The 19321-nt window shown below is 36.6% G+C and overlaps 1 protein-coding gene and 1 long non-coding RNA gene across 4 annotated transcripts in view; one reads left to right on the forward strand and one right to left on the reverse strand.

Moving 5' to 3' along the window:
* Positions 1 to 19321, reverse strand: part of PDE1C (phosphodiesterase 1C) — a 292772-nt gene that overhangs the window by 124566 nt on the left and 148885 nt on the right. The window lies entirely within an intron of this gene.
* Positions 1219 to 6806, forward strand: LOC102968404. Its single transcript, XR_006211893.1, has 4 exons — positions 1219 to 1455; positions 3764 to 3921; positions 5563 to 5603; positions 6736 to 6806. It is a non-coding gene; the product is annotated as an uncharacterized LOC102968404 (long non-coding RNA).

The following is a 19321-nucleotide window of genomic DNA, read 5'->3' on the forward strand; positions in this document are numbered from 1 at the left end:
ACTCAAGTCTCCCTTGGCCCCCCCAGGTGGGAAGGAGGAAGGTGTCACAGGTGCCCTGTGCCCTGCAGAAGGACATGGGATAGCTGATAGAGCTGACTGGCAGGATTACCATGAATGCTGCCATGACTGAGGGCTACAGGGACGTATTCCCAACCCAGGAGCCAAGTGGGAGTTACAGACAGACCTCAATGAGAGGACAGTGCCACGGGAGCTGAGCAGGGCCAAAACAGTGGGGAGAAATACAGACCTTAGCTAAAGCTGTCACTAAGACTTTCAGTGACCAAGGGGACAAGAGGGATAAGAGGTGTCAGAGAACAATAATGCAAGGCCCCATGCTGTCTTGGAGAGTAACAGGGAGAGAAATACAGAAATCTGAAAGTCTACGTACTTAAATATTTTTGTTTATTTAAATTGTTTTTAATTTATTTATTCACTTTGAGAGAGAGAGATAGAGAACAAGTGGGGAGGAACAGAGAAAAAGAGAGAAAGAGAGAGAGAGAAAGTGACCAAGGGGACAAGAGGGATAAGAGGTGTCAGAGAACAATAATGCAAGGCCCCATGCTGTCTTGGAGAGTAACAGGGAGAGAAATACAGAAATCTGAAAGTCTACGTACTTAAATATTTTTGTTTATTTAAATTGTTTTTAATTTATTTATTCACTTTGAGAGAGAGAGATAGAGAACAAGTGGGGAGGAACAGAGAAAAAGAGAGAAAGAGAGAGAGAGAAAGAGAGAAGCAGGTTCTGCACTGTCAGCACTCCAATTCACGAACTGTGAGATCATGACCTGAGCTGAAATCAAGAGTTGGATGCTTAACTGACTGAGCCACCCAGGTGCCCCACTTAAATATATTTAAACATGAATTACCTAAGAAGACCATTTAAATTATTAGATCGGGTGGGGGTGCCTGGGTGGCTCATTCGGTTGAGTATCTGACTTCGGCCCAGGTCATGATCTCACAATTTGGGTTCAAGCCCGTGTCGGGCTTTGCACTGACAGTGTGGAGCCTGCTTTGGATTCTCCATCTCCCTCTCTCTCTCTGCCCCTCCTCCACTCGTGTATGCTCTCACTCTCTTTCTCTCTCAAAAATAAACATTAAAAAAAGAAATATTTAAATTATTAGATTAGGTGGAGTTTCAAAAATTGGATTATAATTAGTTTCTTTCCACTTTCACCAATCTCTCTCTCTCTCACACACACACACACACAAACACACACACACAAAACACCCCATTACAGACACAGACCCAGCAGCGTAAGGCTTAAGAAGATCAGATCATGCACAGGAAGTAAAGAAGCCACAGTTCCTTTGCACATCTTCAGTATGCTGTGAAGAAACGACTGCCTTTCTACATTCAAAGCACTGAGCAACTCCTCAGAGGCAGGCAGCACACAAGAGAAATAGATGGATTTGGTGCCAAGCCTGTTCCCATGGCACTCACACCTGGCAGAGGAGGTAAATGCAAAACAACCATTATTTTCTATGGCAAATCCTGTGACAGCTATAACCAAATATTGTTCGAGTACACAGAAAAGGGAAATTACTCCTGATAGAGGTAGGACAAGGCTCACAGGTGTAGATACGCAAGTGAGGTTCAACAGTTCCATTTAACAAGCATTTCATGCATCCTTATAATATGCTTGCTACTGTGCTGGGCCCATGCATCTTGAGGGTACAGTCTGGTAGAGGAGGCAGACGCAAAGAGATAAATTCCACAAAAGACATTAAGTCTTAAAATAGACTGCCTTGGGCATTATGGAAAAAGGATAAAATTTGAATGTGTCAACTTCAATTTCCAAAGAACACCAAGAAACCCAAAGTTGAAAGCAATCAGTGGCAAAGTTCACTGAACCCTCTATCTCCTGTTTAGGATAAAATAGTACTTTATTTATTTATTTTTAATTTTTTTAAATGTTTTACTTTTTTTTTTTTTTTTTTTTGAGAGAGAGACAGAGAGTGAGTGGGGAGGAACAGAGTGAGAGGGAGACACAGAATCAGAAGCAGGCTCCAGGCTCTGAGTCGCCAGCACAGAGCCTGATGCGGGACCCGAACTCACAGACTGTGAGATTGTGACTTGAGCCAAAGTTGTCCGCTCAATTGGCTGAGCCACCCAGATGTCCCAAAATAGTACTTTAAAATAGATATTGGGGTGCCTGGATGGCTCAGTCGGTTGAGTCCGACTCTTGATTTCGACTCAGGTCATGATCCCAGGGTCATGGAATAGAGCCCCACTTCAGGCTCCGTGCTCTGCATGGAGTCTCCTTGGGACTGACTCTCTCTCTCTCCCTCTGCCCCTCTTCCTGGCTTGTGGTCTCTCTCTAAAACTAAACTAAACTAAACTAAACTAAGGCATTATGAGAAGAGGTGGGGGAGGAAGAGGGGACGGGAGACATATGAGATGATTTTCAAGTCATTTCCTGAATTTCTTCCCTTCATATTTGGGAATATAATACCTTTGGTCCCACTTGAAAAGGCAGGAACTATGAGTCCAGTATACTGCTTCTGTCTCCCTAGGGTGTAAACAGTGTATCTGCCAGCCAATAGCCCTGTTCCCCTTCCAGAGAAGGCTGAAGAACAATACACACAGACTGAGAGGAAGGGAGGAGGCCTGCAAGGAGTGTGCTGCCCACTTAGGATGATGTCCTATGGGCAGCAGTGGACACTGTCTCAAACAGATAAAAACACAGGGGAAGAAAAAGTTAGGAAGTTTTTTTTCCCTTAAGTTTCTTCTCCAAAATGTGGACTGTAAGAGGGGAAGGGATTCCAAAAGGACAGAACACAAGTAAATATGCCAGCTCTTGTAATTTTCATTTTTCTGTCCCACCTGAATCTCAAGAGTAGAGGCAGAGGTGGGACAGAAGGACTATCCCTGCTTTGGAAAGCGACTCTCTGTTGGTCATTTCAAACAGGGTATGAATCTACATATCCCTGGGGCAAAGCTGGGGGTCATTTCACAGGGATGAGTGCAAAGGCAGAAAGACATTAAATGTCTCTTAGGGATTTCTTCCAAAGGGCTGTTTGGGTCCAGCCGAAATGTCCAGATGCTAGATGAGCAGGTGTCTGGGCATCACTGCTATACTGAGGTTTCTGCGGAGAGGCGGGAGATGTCTGCTCCTGGACCACAGGGAGGATGGTGGGTGGGGTGCAAGCAGGACCTGCCAAGAGCAGAGAACGGACAAAAATGGGGAAGGCAGGATAAGATGGATTGATCACCTACTCAATTTAGTTGACTACCAGAAAGTTTCCTTATTCTTAGAGGCTTCTTACTAGTTCTTGTGATCCACTTGGTAAGAATTTGTTGCTTTCACTGTTGTCTAGGAATGAAAGCAGCTAAGTGGACCTTGAACTGGACAGTTGAACATACTGTCCAGAATGCTTTCCTTCATGTTTTTGTGGTATATTTGCTCCCATGGCAGCTAGTCAACAGGCAGTGACAAAGAGATAAGCAGGGGAAAAAGAGTTTTGAAGAGGTAATAGCAATAGCATTATCACAGTAATAGTAATATTGGTAATTGTATTGGCATTATAAATTGATTCTAGTGCAATGATTCTCAAAGCCAACACTGAATTCTAATTTCCTGTGAGCTTTTAAAAATATAGGAATCCAGCCCAGATTTTAGGCCAAAGTATGAAATGACAAAATCATGCTGATGATTCTGACCTTGCAGAGTGGTGGTAACAGTTTCAGACAAATAATCTGAATAATTAAATCTTGTGAAGTCTGAATAATCTTGACCAGTGCTTTCTGAACTGTATTCCACAGAACACTTGGCCCACAGGATGTTAAGAGGCATTACCAATGAAAAGCCTTTCTGGACGGAAATGTTGTGGAAATCCAGGTTAAACAAAGTTAAGCAAACTTTGATATTTGTCTTCTCAGATCTCTTCCTGTTGATGTGACACTCACTCAGACTCTCTGAGGTAAGGCTGTTGTATACAGCATTTCCCCACTAGACTTGACAAAAAAGATTAGTGTGTTTCTTTTAAATCCCTCAACGTTCAAAGGTGATAGTGTATGGGATTTGGGGAACACTTCTCTGCAGCCCCCCAGCTCTGCCTCCTTAGATGGGCAGGTACAGTCATTACAGGCAAGGGATCTGGCACACTTGAAATGAAATAATTATAAAACAAGACAGTTTCCCTCCCTTTCATGCACGTAACAATTTTCGATTATATATTGAGCTAAAAAGATACGGAACAAAACACATGCAAGACTATACATTCACGGAAGCAAAGTAGTAAACCACGACGTGTGACTGTCCCTGCAACCAATTTTCTATTTTAAGGATATTTCTTCCATTGTTTTTCAGTATTATGATATTTTTACATGATTAATCAATGATTTCTTAAGTTAAACGAGGGGTGGTCTCAGATATTTTGATGAAGTTCGTGTTTACCTCTGCGATGGAAGAATATTTTTAAAAATTCTTTCCCTTTGTCTCTTACAACTTTTCTCTAGTATTTTTTCTTTCTCTCTCTGGACACTCTCTGACAATTGGTGAACATAATTTACAAGGACAAATGGACATATCGTTATGATTACCAGTTCTCAAGTGGACTGTACTGTTCCACATTTGGAATACTGTCCCTAAATAAACAGAACCATCACAACCTATCTATTCTCCCATATTCAGAAGCTTCTGGTTAGAAGAACTTCTGATCAAAACTACAAATAATCTGATATGTATTAATTTTTTGCTTCTTTCTTTTCCAGTAGTCAGAAAACCAATAATTAGTTGCTTATCCACCACAGACTATTTTCAACACAATGAAATTTTTTTGTGAGTAATTTTTTTTTCAGGTCATATTTAAATTTTTCTTAACATTCTTCTAACTAACTCAGGGTTTGTTTTGTTTTGTTTTGTTTTGGACATACTATAACACACATACACATATGGGATAAAAATAAAGTTTTCTTTAGTTTGTATTCTTTAAAAGGTATCATAGGAGATTCCAAATGAAGTATTTCACAAATGATAAACACACTTGTCATTGGCATTTCTGTGTAGAGTACCCCACTAGATTTTCTTAAATTTTACAAATCTTTGTTTATTTGTATTTCAGAAAGAATACACGGTCATTGCAGAAGATTTATAAAATATCTATTAGAAAATAAGAGAAAATAAAGATCACACCAAATTGTTTTAGAGAACAATATTTCATCATGTATCCACAAATAGATTTTTCAAGTGATGATTTATTGGCCTTCCCTACACAAATTATTTGGTAGAATGCTTTTTATAGCCTAATACACTATAAATTTCTTCCCATGTTATAAAATGTTTTTCTCCAACTAATTTTAACAACATAGTTTGCCACTAAATATATACCATATCTTATACAATCAGTCCATTAATGTTGGATATTCAGGTTGTTTCTAGTTTTTGCTATTATGATATATATTTAAACAAAATTTTTATAGCTATATTTTTGTGCACTTATTTTTATTAGGATAAAATTTAGAAGTCCAATATCAGGATTAAAGGAAACGAGTATTTCTAAACTTTTTGATGCCTGTTGCTAAATTCCCTACTAAAAACTGTTTTGCTTTTTCACCCGCAGAACACGAGAATGCCCACTTCTCCAGATCTTCATAAATACTGGTAAGACTGTTCGAAAGGCAATGGAAATACATTTGCATAGCTACATGTTTTGTCTTTTTTTTTATTCCTTGGATTTCAATGGAAATTTTAGAAAAGGGGAAAATAAAGGGCTTGATATAAGATGATCACCTTTAACTGGAATGGCTCCCCTCCATCCCAACCAGATTTTAACTGAAGGAAGTTATTTATGTTTCCAATATAAAACAGTAAAGAAGGCCGGCTTCTCTGCCTAGCAACTCTGAAGCTTTCCATCATTCATGCAGTCTAGCCTCCTGCTAGAGTGCCCTTAGCATAGCATTGTTTGTGGCTCTTGTCTTTACCAAGAGCACAGGTGTCCCATTTATATCAATCAGTCCTGACTGTAGATAATAAAGCATCAAGAAGTGGCAACCAACATTGCAAGTCCCAGAAGATCTCTAAATGCCCAGTTATTACCAGAAGCATTAAAAAAAAAAAGCATTACAGATGTTATGTCTTATGTGAGAAAGGTGTTGGGACAAAGAGAAGAAAAAGAGGCTGAAAGGGGAAAGTGAGGAAAGAAAGAGGGAGGTGGGTGGGTGGGTGGGTGGGCAAAGAAAGACGGATGCAGGGGAGGAAGGAGTGATGACAAAAATGTGTCAACCCTTAGAAATGAGCATTCTTGTATTTCCATCAACAAGTGAAAGGAAGCAGGTTAATATATTTCATTTTGCCTGAAGGCTTCCATTAGATTAAACTGAGTCTTGAATGTGTTCATCATAACTGTCTCATCCTCAGGCAGTGATTCGCAAGCAGGGGCGATTTTGTCCCCCACAGGAAATTTAGCAATGTCTGGCGACGTGTTGCTTATAACAAGAGAGTGTTACTGGCATCTCATGTATTAGAGGTCAGGGATGCTGCTAACCATATAATGCACAGGACAGCCCCCACAGCAAACGGTAATCTGACTGGAAATGTCAATAATGTTGAGAAACCTTGCTCCAAAGAAAACAAAAGTTTAGTTATCTGTTCTTATGGAGAAAAGGAATTCCATTGTCTGTTTCTTCAGTTAAAAAAAAAAAAAATGCTACAAAAAATAACAAAAAATCTCTAGCAGATCCTAGAAAATGTCTACTTAATTAATTGGTTTTCTTGTTTATTTTATTTGTAACAGCTTTATTAATGTATAACTGATTTGCAAAGAACTGCACATATTTAATGTGTATAATCTGATGAGTTCGGACAAATGCAAACACCCATGATACTCTCACCACACCAAGGTAACAGATAGATCCAATATCTCGCAGTTTCATTGTGTCCCTTTGCTTTGTTTCTTTTTGATTTGTTGTAAATGGTAGAGAATTTAACATGAAATCTATCCTCTTAACAGATTCTAAAATACACAATACCATATTAACAATAGGCACTGTATTGTAGAGCAGATCTCTAGAATTTATTCTTTAGCATAGCTGAAAATTTCCACCCACTGAATAATTGTTTTATTACATAAACTATATATAACAATAAAAATACATATACTTCTAATTTAATTTCATTTTCTTTCTCATAACACTATTTTATTAAACATCTGTTGAATTAATCACATATATTCCGCAAATTCTCTAATCAAATGTTTTTTCTTTCTTATCTGAAGTATATTGTTCTTAAAGTTACACCTTCTGGAAATCAAGAAAAAGGATTAGGTAGTATTCATTAGCTTTCTCTTCCTGTTTTCTTTTTTACTATAATATACAATATTTTAATGGAAGTTGTGAAAGTGCCAACAAAGTTTAAGTTATAGAGACAGCTCATCTTTTTTTTATTCATACTAGGGTAAAATTTACTATATAAACATGACAACTATAAATTAATAAATATGCAAATAAAACATCTGTAAGGAAAGTGCTACTGTCTGTCCAACATTCTATGTTTTATGTGAAAAAGACAAAAGCACAGTAACATAATATATACCTAAACGTATGTGAATATATATAGTATCATATATATATCATATATGTATTAATATATTGCAGATATATCACAACAAAATACAAGTGTTGTCTATAGCACCCTATTGACACCCTGAGGGTTTTAGAATTTCCTATTTCAGAGTCTGACTTGCAGTTTTAAAAATCGAAAAGTGAAACTTTTTCACGGATTCCATTGTTTAGTAAGTTCTTAAAATTTCCATTACCAAAGATGGCTCAATATTTTAAAACCTGTTAATATAATGTACCAAATTAATAAGTCAGGAGAGAACATCTATATGATCTTTTGATAAATGCTAAAAGGAAATTCAATACAGCAACTAAAAATCTGTAATATCTAGAAATAAATATAAGAAGAAATATCCTGGCTCCATGTGAAGAAAACTACAAAAATTCAACTGAGGCATATCAAATAAATATTAAATTGAAATCTGTATCATGTTAATCCCATGTTGATGGGAAAGCATATATTTTAAAGATATAAATTTCTTCTCAAATTACAATATAAACTATTAATTTGTTATATGGTTTAAGAGTTTATTCCACAATTAATCTAGAGGGTTAATTTTTTTTAAATAGCCAGAAATCTTCAAACAAAATGGAATTCAAAAGAAAACCAATTTTATATTTTGCCCTACCAGATATCAAAATATAAAGTTTGAAAATAAAAACAATATGGCACTCTTGTTAATGTAGAAAAAACAATTTGATTTTTATCTTAGTTTAGAATAAAATTTCCAGGAAAAAATAATAAGTCCTATAATAACAATATATAACAAATTTATTTTATAACAGTAAAAGTTAGGATTATTGAACAAATAGTATATAACAAATTTGTTAAACGACTGTAAAAATTAAGATAGATGGTACCTTATACCAAAATGTTTCCTAAATTGACTGAAGATTTAAATGTAGAAAATGAACCCATGCGTACACTCAAGAACTATGTAAGATATATATTAGCATAATTTGGGAGTGGGAATAGGCTTTTCTAAACGTATCAATGTTTGCAAGCATAAAAGTAACAAACCAATAGACCAAACAACTACAAAAACGTTAAAGTATTATGAAATGAGAAAAGTCTATTTATAACATATTATAACAAAGAATTGTTTCTAAAAGATTTTTTGAAATCAATGAAAAACACAAACATGCATTTTAGGGAGAATATGCAAAGGAAATGAGCAAAAATAATTTACAAAAGATGAAATATACATGTCCAATAAGCTTAGAAAAATTGATGAGCCTCAGAAATGCAATTAAAATTTTACTGAGATTCCATTTATTTATTAAATTGGGCAGAATCATAAACAATAATAAAAGTGCAGAGAAGCATAGGGGAAATGGTTGCTCTCAAGGTCACTGATAGGTCTATATATTATATGATCTTCTCAGTGGGCAATTGGGCAATGTTTGCCAGAAATTTGAAAAATGTGGGTATCCTTTGATTTAACAATTTATCTTCCATTTATTCATCATAGTAAAATAAATAAGGATATTCTGAAATATTCATTTACAAAGATGCTCATCAGTGTGCTCCTTTATAACGGCAAAGAAATACAAAGTTTCGACTAATAGGGAATTGATTAATTACATTAATATAGTGCCATTAATTGGGATATCTTCAATTTTTATTATTATGTATTATAGTTATAAAACAAAATTTTAAATTATATCATATACAGCATAATTACTTATACTATTTATAATTACTTATAATGTTTATAATTATTTATAAATTTATAATAAATTTATTCATATATTTATAATGTTCATCATATATTAAGTGAAATGGGTAAGTATACATAGTTATCAGTTTCCTTATAGAATCCACATAAGAAGAGACCTTTCTTAGTCTTCCCAGACTAAATACCAAAAAATACCAAACAAGTATGTCTTAATTGTAAAAACAAAGTGCTACATTTTGATTTCTGTTACATATCGGAATATTCCATATTTCATTTGAACACATAAACTTCATGAACTAAAGTGTAATAAGGCCAAAGCTATACAACTAACCTTAAGGAAGTAACCATTAGCAAGGAATTAAAGGACTAATAAGGAACAGTGCTTTTTATGAAACCATTCCATATCTAACAAAAACATTTAAATTTTTTCAAGAAAAAAATTACTTTTTGACAGGAAAGTAAAATTTGTGCAAATATTGGCATCATGGGATGCCACAAAGAAATTGTTTTAAAATACTAAAATAAATCTTTCCATAGAGCACAGAAAAATATCTGAAGATATATGTGATGAACTGAAACTTAATAAATTGTATTTTATTTTCTATAGGCATCAGAGGTGTCCTCTTTTTATAAATATGCCATAAAATACAAAGAAAAAATTTAAATCTTATGTACAACACTGATAAATTAATTTAGTTGGTAAGGAATTTGAGCAAACCAATTTTTCATACATCGGTACTCCAGTGAATTGTAAATGGCACTCAAATACCAAAAGGCCAGATTCTTATCAATTCCTGCATTAATATTAATTGTAAAACCTGTCAATCTTTGAGCTCTAAATACTCTAGTGAGTCTATACATTATGTAATAATAGTAAGAATTCAAATATCAAGAGAGTCCATTCTTTTGCCAAAGTTTTCAAAATGAGAGCATGGAATGGGAAGACTGTTTCCTTAGGGGAGATTTCTCCAAAAATAGCAGCCTGAGTCAAACAGGAAAACAACTGGTCAAACTCATTTATTATTACAATCTAATCATGTTTTACAGCTGCCCATGGGACATCTAGGAAATTACATTTACAACTTTAATCAAAGGGCCAGCATTAATGCTTCTGTAATAATCAGTTCTTCTTTGCTTATCTCTATAATTTAGAAAAACAAGATTAAGACAAGATAGTAAGTGGTCATTTCCCTCTTAAACTTATTCTGACCCTCAGCCTTGGTTTCCCTATTAATACTTAAACATGTAAGTAGAGCAGTGAACTTATACTCAGAAGAAAATTCAGTGAGAAGGTTCTGAATTTCATGGCAACCTTCTCAGTGTACAGGAACACAGAGGGCTCTATGTGTAGTCTTTTAAGGAAAACTTGTCCTTTCAGCTCCACAACCACCCAGGAGGGAAGCAGAATTCAGCCTTTAGTGATGCAGGACGGGGCAAAGTAAATAAACCATCTCATTTCTTGGTTTTATAAGCACCAAAGAGAAGCACAGGACAAAATGAAAAAGCAAAGAGAAACAACTTTAAATTTTAATGAACTTATAACTCCAAGGAAACCTTGATGAAATCATGCATAGATGGTTTCTAGTTCAAATTATTTAAAAGACATTTAAGAGCAACAGTGGATTCAAATAGATCTCAATGGGAGATTATTTAGCATTTTTCTCATTAGGGGTAACAATGAATCTGGATTCAGAGACATTGTTTTTACAATATGAAATTTGCAAGCAAAATCACTGAAAGTAAAAACATCTGTATACAATTAAAGAAATTTCTCTTGAATTTAAGGGTCTTAAATTTAGGCTCCTACCACAGTTGTTAATTTTTCAGATTCTTCAGATTCTCCTAAATGAAGATATCACATCTCCACTCACTTTGTAAAAATATCTAAATTCAGTTTGTCCAAACACATAAATATGAAAAAAACAGGTTTTATGTATAATTATTCTCCTACTGAAAACTGCTAAGTACTGCTTCAACTTATTATAGGAATGGATGAGAACGAAAAATTTTTCCAACATTCACTGAATTTCCATCATTCTTTTGAGAAAGAACCAACTCAATAAAGACCTCTCATCTCAACTGGAGTGAGTAAAATTAATCTTTTTACAGTAAATTATGCATCCCATCCTATATGGTTCATGTCTATAATTCACTTTAAAGAACTTATGGAAATGGTTTGGATGCTCTGTTAACTGAACATATTTGTTGATGAGATGATTTTTACCATCATAAACTAGGAGCATCTTAACCAGAATTGGAATGTGTTACCTTAATTATTATTCAGCTGAAAAACCTGCTCGGGTGTCTGGGTGGCTCAGTGGGTTAAGCGTCCAACTTCAGCTCAGGTCATGATCTCACGGTTTGTGGGTTCGAGCCCCGTGTCGGGCTCTGTGCTGACAGCTCAGAGCCTGGAGCCTGCTTCGGATTCTGTGTCTCCCTCTCTCTCTGCCTCTGCCCCGTTCATGCTCTGTCTCTCCCTCTCAAAAATAACATTTTAAAGAAAAAGAAAAAAAGAAAAACCTGGTAAAAACTATGCTAAGACTTTTTTTTTTTAATTTCATTCTTTTTTTTTTAAGTTTAACTTATTTTGAGAGAGAGTGAGCAAAGGAGGGGCAGAGAGAGAGGGAGAGGGAGAATCCAAAGCAGGCTCCATGCTGTCAGCGCAGAGCCTGACTCGGGGCTCAGTGTCACAAACCGTGAGATCATAACCTGAGCTGAAACCAAGAGTTGGATGCTTAACCGACTGAGCCACTCAGGCGCCCCTCCTTCTTTTATATACTGGATGAACATACTTCCTCTAGACTAGATACTATGTTAGACGCTGTGGAGAACAACAGAGGAATCTGACACGGACCTTGGTCCCATGTTGCTCATAGCCTAACAGTGCAAGTTCACTACAAGATACCAAATGATTGCTTGCACTTAATTTAGTAAACATCTGAAGACTGCCAATGTGCTACACGTTATTCTGGACCCAAGGAAATGAAAGCAAATAGGTCACAAATTGACAGTATTTTATTTGGTTTCAGACATACAAATAAAGAACATCTCTAATAGATTAACTAAATGTTATCACTATATTATATAATCAGATATCAGTAGACCTGGACTTTTGTTATCTTCACTTCCTGAAAAAAACAACTGAATTGAGATAAAATGTTATGCCATCTGGTTTTAGAAAATTTTTAGAGATGAAAATGTCTATTTGAAAAAAAATATGTCTTTTATTGCAAAATCATCTTGCAATAAATTCCTTCTACATTTTAGAACCAGGAAATAATCTGTCACTTCACTTGGACTGTGGGGACTATATATAATTCAATGTGTGCAAACTTTGGTCTTCTTTTAAAGTCCTTATGGTTGAAGTTTCATTCATAGTGCTAGGATCATAATGGACATTAAGTAAAGGTGTTGGATGGAAAATGAATGGCAAGCCAAATATTTTTACTGAAGTACATTTTCTCTTATGTGTAAATTGAATGGATCATGATTATGCGTCTCCCCAAATCTTCATATGTTTGAAGTCATTATCTTATCATAACTTCTCCTCTTTATGTTAAATATTCCCAAGTCATTGCCTCACAAACACCACATTTAACGCCTTTAATCATCTCACTCATCCTTACCCAACTCTTCCTCAGTTTTTCAGGCTCTCTTTAAAGTGTCAGTATCATGAGATTCTAATCAGTTATTATCTCTTAAATGTCAACTTTTCTTAATAATTCCCAAGCATGTGTTAACTTTTTATAATACAGTGTAAGCTAATACAAGGATGATAGATCATTCTTTGAATCCATCTTTGCTTTGTTTTAAATAAATTAGCTGTACAGTGAAATACACTTCCCTTGGTTTGGTCTTGATATAGGAAGAGGTGTAGATCAGAAATCCCCACGCCTTTGGCCAAATCCACTGTGGAGTCAATAGCATTTGTTGTTGTGGAGTACAGATGCTGTTTGGGCTATTGAGAGAAAAGTTGCAAGAAACTTCCAGTTCAGGTGGGGCACAGGCATTCATTTGTGCAAAAATAAGTGAACAGACAAGGGATCTCCCAGCAGTCTAGCATGTGGCCATTGGAGTATAAAGCCTTCTGTTCCAAAGCCTAGCTTTTTCATTTACTAGTTGTATGACCTTGTACAAATTTTTCCATTTCTCCTTTGGTAAGATGGGGATGATAAGACTATTTACTTCACAGGTTTGGTGACAATTATATAAAATAATATATGTAGAATGATTTTAAAAATGCCAGAAATTAACCAAAAAAGTTTTAAAAATAAAAAATTAAATAAAATACTGGATGTAGAGAAATTAACACAGTGCTTTTAAACCCTCAGCAGCTGCCATGTGTATGTATGCACGTATGTGTGTACTTTGTGCCAGGTATTCGGCTAGGTATATAAATAACAATGATGCAAAACAATATTTAAAAGAGAGTTACAGGCACTGGGGTAGCTCAGCTGATTAAGTGTCTGACTCTTGATTTTGGCTCAGGTCACGATCTCACGGTTCCTGAGTTTGAGCCCCATGTGGGGCTCTGCACTGACAGTGTGGAGCCTGCTTGAGATTCTCCCTCTTCTTCTCTCTCTGCCCCTCCCCTGCTCTCTCTCTCTCAAAAATAAATAAATAAACTTAAACAATAAAAAATAAAAATAAAAAAGAGTTAAACTGACAAGCAAGAATAGATCTTGAGAATGAGCCAGCAACCTCCTAATAGGTCTTGAGAATGTGCATGCCTGTGTGTGCATGTGTGTGTACATCGAGAGTCAGAACTAACCTCAGGGTAGGAAGTTCTGAGCCTACAGGTAGAAGCAAGATAAATATCCTTGTCCAAGGGAAGCAAAGAGTAAGAAGAATGCATCCAAGTCCTATTAGATGTGTATTCAGCCTCACCTGCATTCCTGTGGACCATTCCTTCCCTCCCAAAGCATACAGGCCTCCATAGATGAGATCGACTGTGACTCGTAACTCATTCTATACAGAGACTACCACCAAGAAAAATCAGCAAGCATAAAAGGTATTTAATAAATTAGAACCTGTAAAACTTTATGGGAAGCAGGTGTTTGAGTCTCATTTTCTGGAACAGGAGCCTAACAAAAGGATTATATGAACTATTGTGAGGTTGTTCTGCCTGTGAACAATGATGGGAAATGTAATCACATGCCCCACAAACTAGACTATGATAAGTCTCCCGTTGTTAGGATAATGCCATTTATACATCTATTTATAACTTTATATTCCTCCCTTTCATTTCATTCTTCATTGAAAGTTAATGTATTGCAATTCATTGGCAGGCAATTTATTTTAGGGTGAAAAGTAATCTAATAAAGAACAATAAAATCTGTGAATATGAAAAAATATCCCAAAGATATAAGCAGATTTATTATACAAAGATGGAAAATATATCTCTTATATGAAGGCATTCATAAAGTGAGTTAAGTTCTCTGTACAGAAGTTCTTCGGAAATATATTTGGCAGAGTCATTTACTTTCAATGTCAGCAATCACCTGGGAACAGGTAAAAATTACTCCTACAAGTCAGGAAGTAGTTATACACAGCCAAATAACTAGAGCAAAATAAAACCTTATGGGAGAAATAGATGAGTGTACTGAAAAAAAGGAGGGCGGGTAAAAGAGAAAGACCTAAAATTTAATTTACATCTAATTTAAAGACAAAGTTAAAATGGGCCCACTAACCACACAATGATTTAATTATAGGATGCTGGTAATCTTGATTTCATTTGACAACTCTCAGTAAGTAAATCTCTAAGAAATTCATATTAAATCATTTGTAGTATTGCTCTAGAACCTAGAAATTATCTTTAGGATCTTTAAATTTACTTCTTGGGGTCATGGACCCGACTTTCCATGAAAAATTTCAATATAATTTTCTCTCTTTAATTTCTGCTTCTTGATGGAACAGTTCCTCTTTTATGGTGTCATTAATCTCCATGCCCAGTTTTGATGGTGGTGCTTAGGTTCACTGTGTGAGGAGTGGATGGCCAAAACACCCCTCTACAGTGAGAATATGCAGGTATTCTCACTCCAGTGTGCTTCCGTCATGCTCTGGACATCTACCATTAATGGGCACATCATTACAACACTGTGTGTTGTTAATGGTCAGTGCGTAGGCCTCTGTCAGTCAGTCCCTGTGCTGTGCCCAGACACACAGAGACTCAAAATCAGGTCTACAACTTCAAGAAGTAAACACTCTGACTTTGCAGGACAATCTCATTTAGTCCTCAAAACAAATCTATGAGGTAGTCAATATTATTATTCCTATTTCACAATGAAAAAAAAATGGCTCAGTGTATATAACTTTTCTACGGTCACACACCTAGAAAGTGATGGTATTTGACCCCAGAGCCTCTCTCTCTTTTTTTTTAAACATTATTTATTTTTGAGAGACAGAGAGAGACAGAGCATGAGCAGGGGAGGGGCAGAGAGAGAGGGAGACACAGAATCTGAGGCAGACTCCAGGCTCCGAGCTGTCAGCACAGAGCCTGATGCAGGGCTCGAACCCATGAATCGCGATATCATGACCTAGGCCGAAGTTGGATGCTCAACTGACTGAGCCACCCAGGCGCCCCCAGAGCCTCTCCTTTTAACTACTATGTAATTCAACAAGTAACATCGATTGGATGTTTATTGGATGACTAAACAAATGAATAAGACATATTAAAACAGTGGCACCTGGGGGGCTCAGTCAGTTAAGCATCCGATTCTTGATTTTGGCTCAGGTCATGATACCCATAAGTTGAAGCCCCACATCAGGCTCCACGCTGACAGTGCTGAGCCTGCTTTGGATTCTCTCTCCACTCTCACTCTGTCCCTCCTCCTTCTCTTTCTTTCAAAATAAATAAATAAGCATTTTTTTAAAAAGACATATTAAAACAAATTAAATATGTGATCATATTCCTATTCAGTCTGTCAACTTTCTTAGAATATTCTTTTTTTAATTAATTTATTTTTTGAGATAGAGAACACATGCACAATCAAGGGAGGGGCAGAAGAAGAGACAGACAGACAGAGTGGGAATCCTAAGCAGGTTCCATGGCCCAGTGTGGAGTCCAACATGGGGCTTAATCCCAGGACTCTGGGATCATGACCTGAGCTGAAATCAAGAGTCCAACACTCAACTAACTGAGGCACCCAGGCACCCTGAGATAGAATATTCTTAAATTTGGGATTGTGTATTTCCCAAGTTAAAATTAGATCACAACGACCATGCCCAGTACTATGGACACTGGCATTTGATGAATAAGCTAAAGCAATGAAAAGAAATATTAGTAGCCAGAGATTGTGTCCTCAAAGGACTAACACAACTAATTACACATTCTAAATCTTAGTTTATAAATTAACCAAATTGATGCAAAATGCCTCGATTTTTTTTTCATTTCATTGATTCTATCAACTAATTGTGATGTTTTATAAATATATCCCACATACTGTAATAATGTCAAAGTACTATTAGAAAATTAATAGTGGACTGAATTAATCTGGACGTTACTTATCCATTAAAATATACAGTTTAGTACCTGGGTGGCTCAGTCAGTTAAGCATCTGACTTCGGATCAAATCATGATCTCACAGTTCAGAGTTCGAGCCTTGCGTCTGGCTCTGTGCTGACAGCTCAGAGCCTGGAGCCTGCTTAGGATTCTGTGTCTCCCTCTCTCTCTGCCCCTACCCCACTAGAGTTCTCTCTCTCTCTCTCTCTTTCTCTCTCTCTCTGTCAAAAATAGATAAGCATTTCAAAAATTTTTAATAAAAAGTAAAATATGCAGTTTAAAACAAATTTCTTTCAAACATTCCTGGGATGGTCTTTTTGATGTGTCAATTTAGCTAAGCTAGTCCCCAGTTATTCAACGAACACTGATCTAGGTGTTACTATGAAGGTAGATGTGATTCAAGTTCATAATTAGTAGACTTCAAATCAAGGAGATTATACTAGACAATTTGAGTGACCCGTCAAAAGCCCTTAGAAGCAGAACTGAGGCTTCTCAGAAGAAGAAATCCTGCCCATGGACAGCAGCTGTACTCATGCCTAAGAGTTCCAAGCTGCCCTGCCTGATGGCCATCCCTGCAGGTGTGGGCTTTACCTGGCAGTGCTGAGAACTAAGTAAGCCCATTCCTAGCAATCACTCTCTTCATGTATCTCTTCCATGGGGCCCACTTTTCCAGTTGAAGCCTGACTGACAGGATTACTCTTGCATTCTTACATGGCAAATAGTTGTAGTGATTCTAGTCAGTTTATCAGCCTCTACTCAAAAAACACACAGGGTTTGGAAGCAATATAAAACTCAGCAATAGCTGGAAGTTCTTATCACCACTTTAATAAAAAATAAATTTTAAAGAAGAGCAAAACAGAGGCATATGAATTTTTAATAAACACCCTGAATTTTTATTCATAACTCCAGTGGCTATTACATAGTAGGTGCTCCACACGTCTTGTAAGTGAATAAATGAGTGAGTGAGTGAATGAATGAATTGATTTAGCTGACAGTTTTCCTGTGCTCTCTCAGTCTTTACTTGCAATGGGTGGGCTATAAAGGACATAAGACCCTAGCACAAAAACTATAGATCCAGATAAATAATTGCTTTCATTCTTCAGAAGTCCCACGTGAATTTCCCATTTTTAAGACAGTACTTTGCACCCACAAACTGTAAACTCTCTCACCAATAATTCCGCTGACTTAACCACTGAAATATGGAAACATGCTTATCATCACCGAGAAATAGGAAAATGAGCCAAAGATAAAAACTTCTAAAAACTGGGGCCTGAGTCCTCTTAGTTGGTTACCCAGATGTCAGTTTCTAATCATAACTAAGTAAGTATATGGTTTTGGCCATTATAGCTATTTCTACACACTGGTGATCAGCGATTTAATTAAATCATCACCAGAGAATGCACAGATCTTTGAATATCTAGTATCAAAACATGCCACTGGAACTCTAAATAAGACTCTCTAAATAAGGCCTCACATGCTCTATCATGTGAGGAATGAGTCTGGCCACCTTTCCTATCACTCCCCTGACCATAAACTGCCTGGACTCTTTGGGCTTCGCATTTGGCTCCCTCATTTTGCTCCACTTGGCGCTGATAACCAAAATCCAGAATGTGTTCTGTTACAGATAAGGCCTCAGGGGTACTGGCTCTTTCAGGTTCATTAACACCAATGAGGGAAAGAGAGGGAAGGAAAAGGAAACCTCCCTTATTCGTTCTCCATTGTTCCTAAAGCTCATAGAGTATCTACCGTCTACGAGCTAAGAAATAACACCATCCATTTAATCTTTCTAAAACTCTATATTTTTATTTTTAGCAGAAGAAAATCAAACAGAAGTTTAATAACATGTGCCCATGCAAGAGACCCGGGGAAACAAAACGGTTCTGGGAGGCAATGGGGGGAAGGGCAGTCCTAAAACCCTATTAAACAGAACATACCATATATTATCAATTCTAAGACACATTTATTTCCACATTTTAATATATCTTAAACAGACATACATTGTATAATCTATAGAATGACTTATTTGGCATTGATTTATCTTCCATAAAATGAAGGGGTACCTTACATTGACAGCATCTTATTTTTTTTTAAGTTTATTTATTTTAGAGAGAGAGCAAGAGCAAGCGTGAGTTGGAGAGGGGCAGAGAGAGAAGGAGAGAGAGAGAATTCCAAGCAGGCTCCACACTGTCACGCAGGGCTTGAACTCACGAGCTATGAGATCATGACCTGAGCCGAAACCAAGAGCCAGATGCTTAACTGACTGAACCACCCAGGCACCTCTGACAGCATCTTATTTTAAATAAAATAGGGTCTTTAGTTAATTTTGCTGATGAAGAAACTGATGCACAGAGGCTAAGTACCTTTCCCAAGGTCACAGAAATAGGAAGGGGCGGAGCCAGGACTTGAACCCTGGCAGTCTGGCTCTAGAATCGAGTTTCTCAAAATTGGCACTATTAACATTTTGGGCTAGTTCTTTGTTGTTAAGGGCTGCCTTGCACACTGTAGGATACTTAATAGTATCCCTGGCCTCTACCCACTCGATGACAGTAGCACCCAGCGCCAAGTTGTGACAACCAAAAATGT

The sequence above is a fragment of the Panthera tigris genome, chromosome A2 (genome assembly GCF_018350195.1).
Source record: "Panthera tigris isolate Pti1 chromosome A2, P.tigris_Pti1_mat1.1, whole genome shotgun sequence".
Classification (NCBI taxonomy): domain Eukaryota; kingdom Metazoa; phylum Chordata; class Mammalia; order Carnivora; family Felidae; genus Panthera; species Panthera tigris.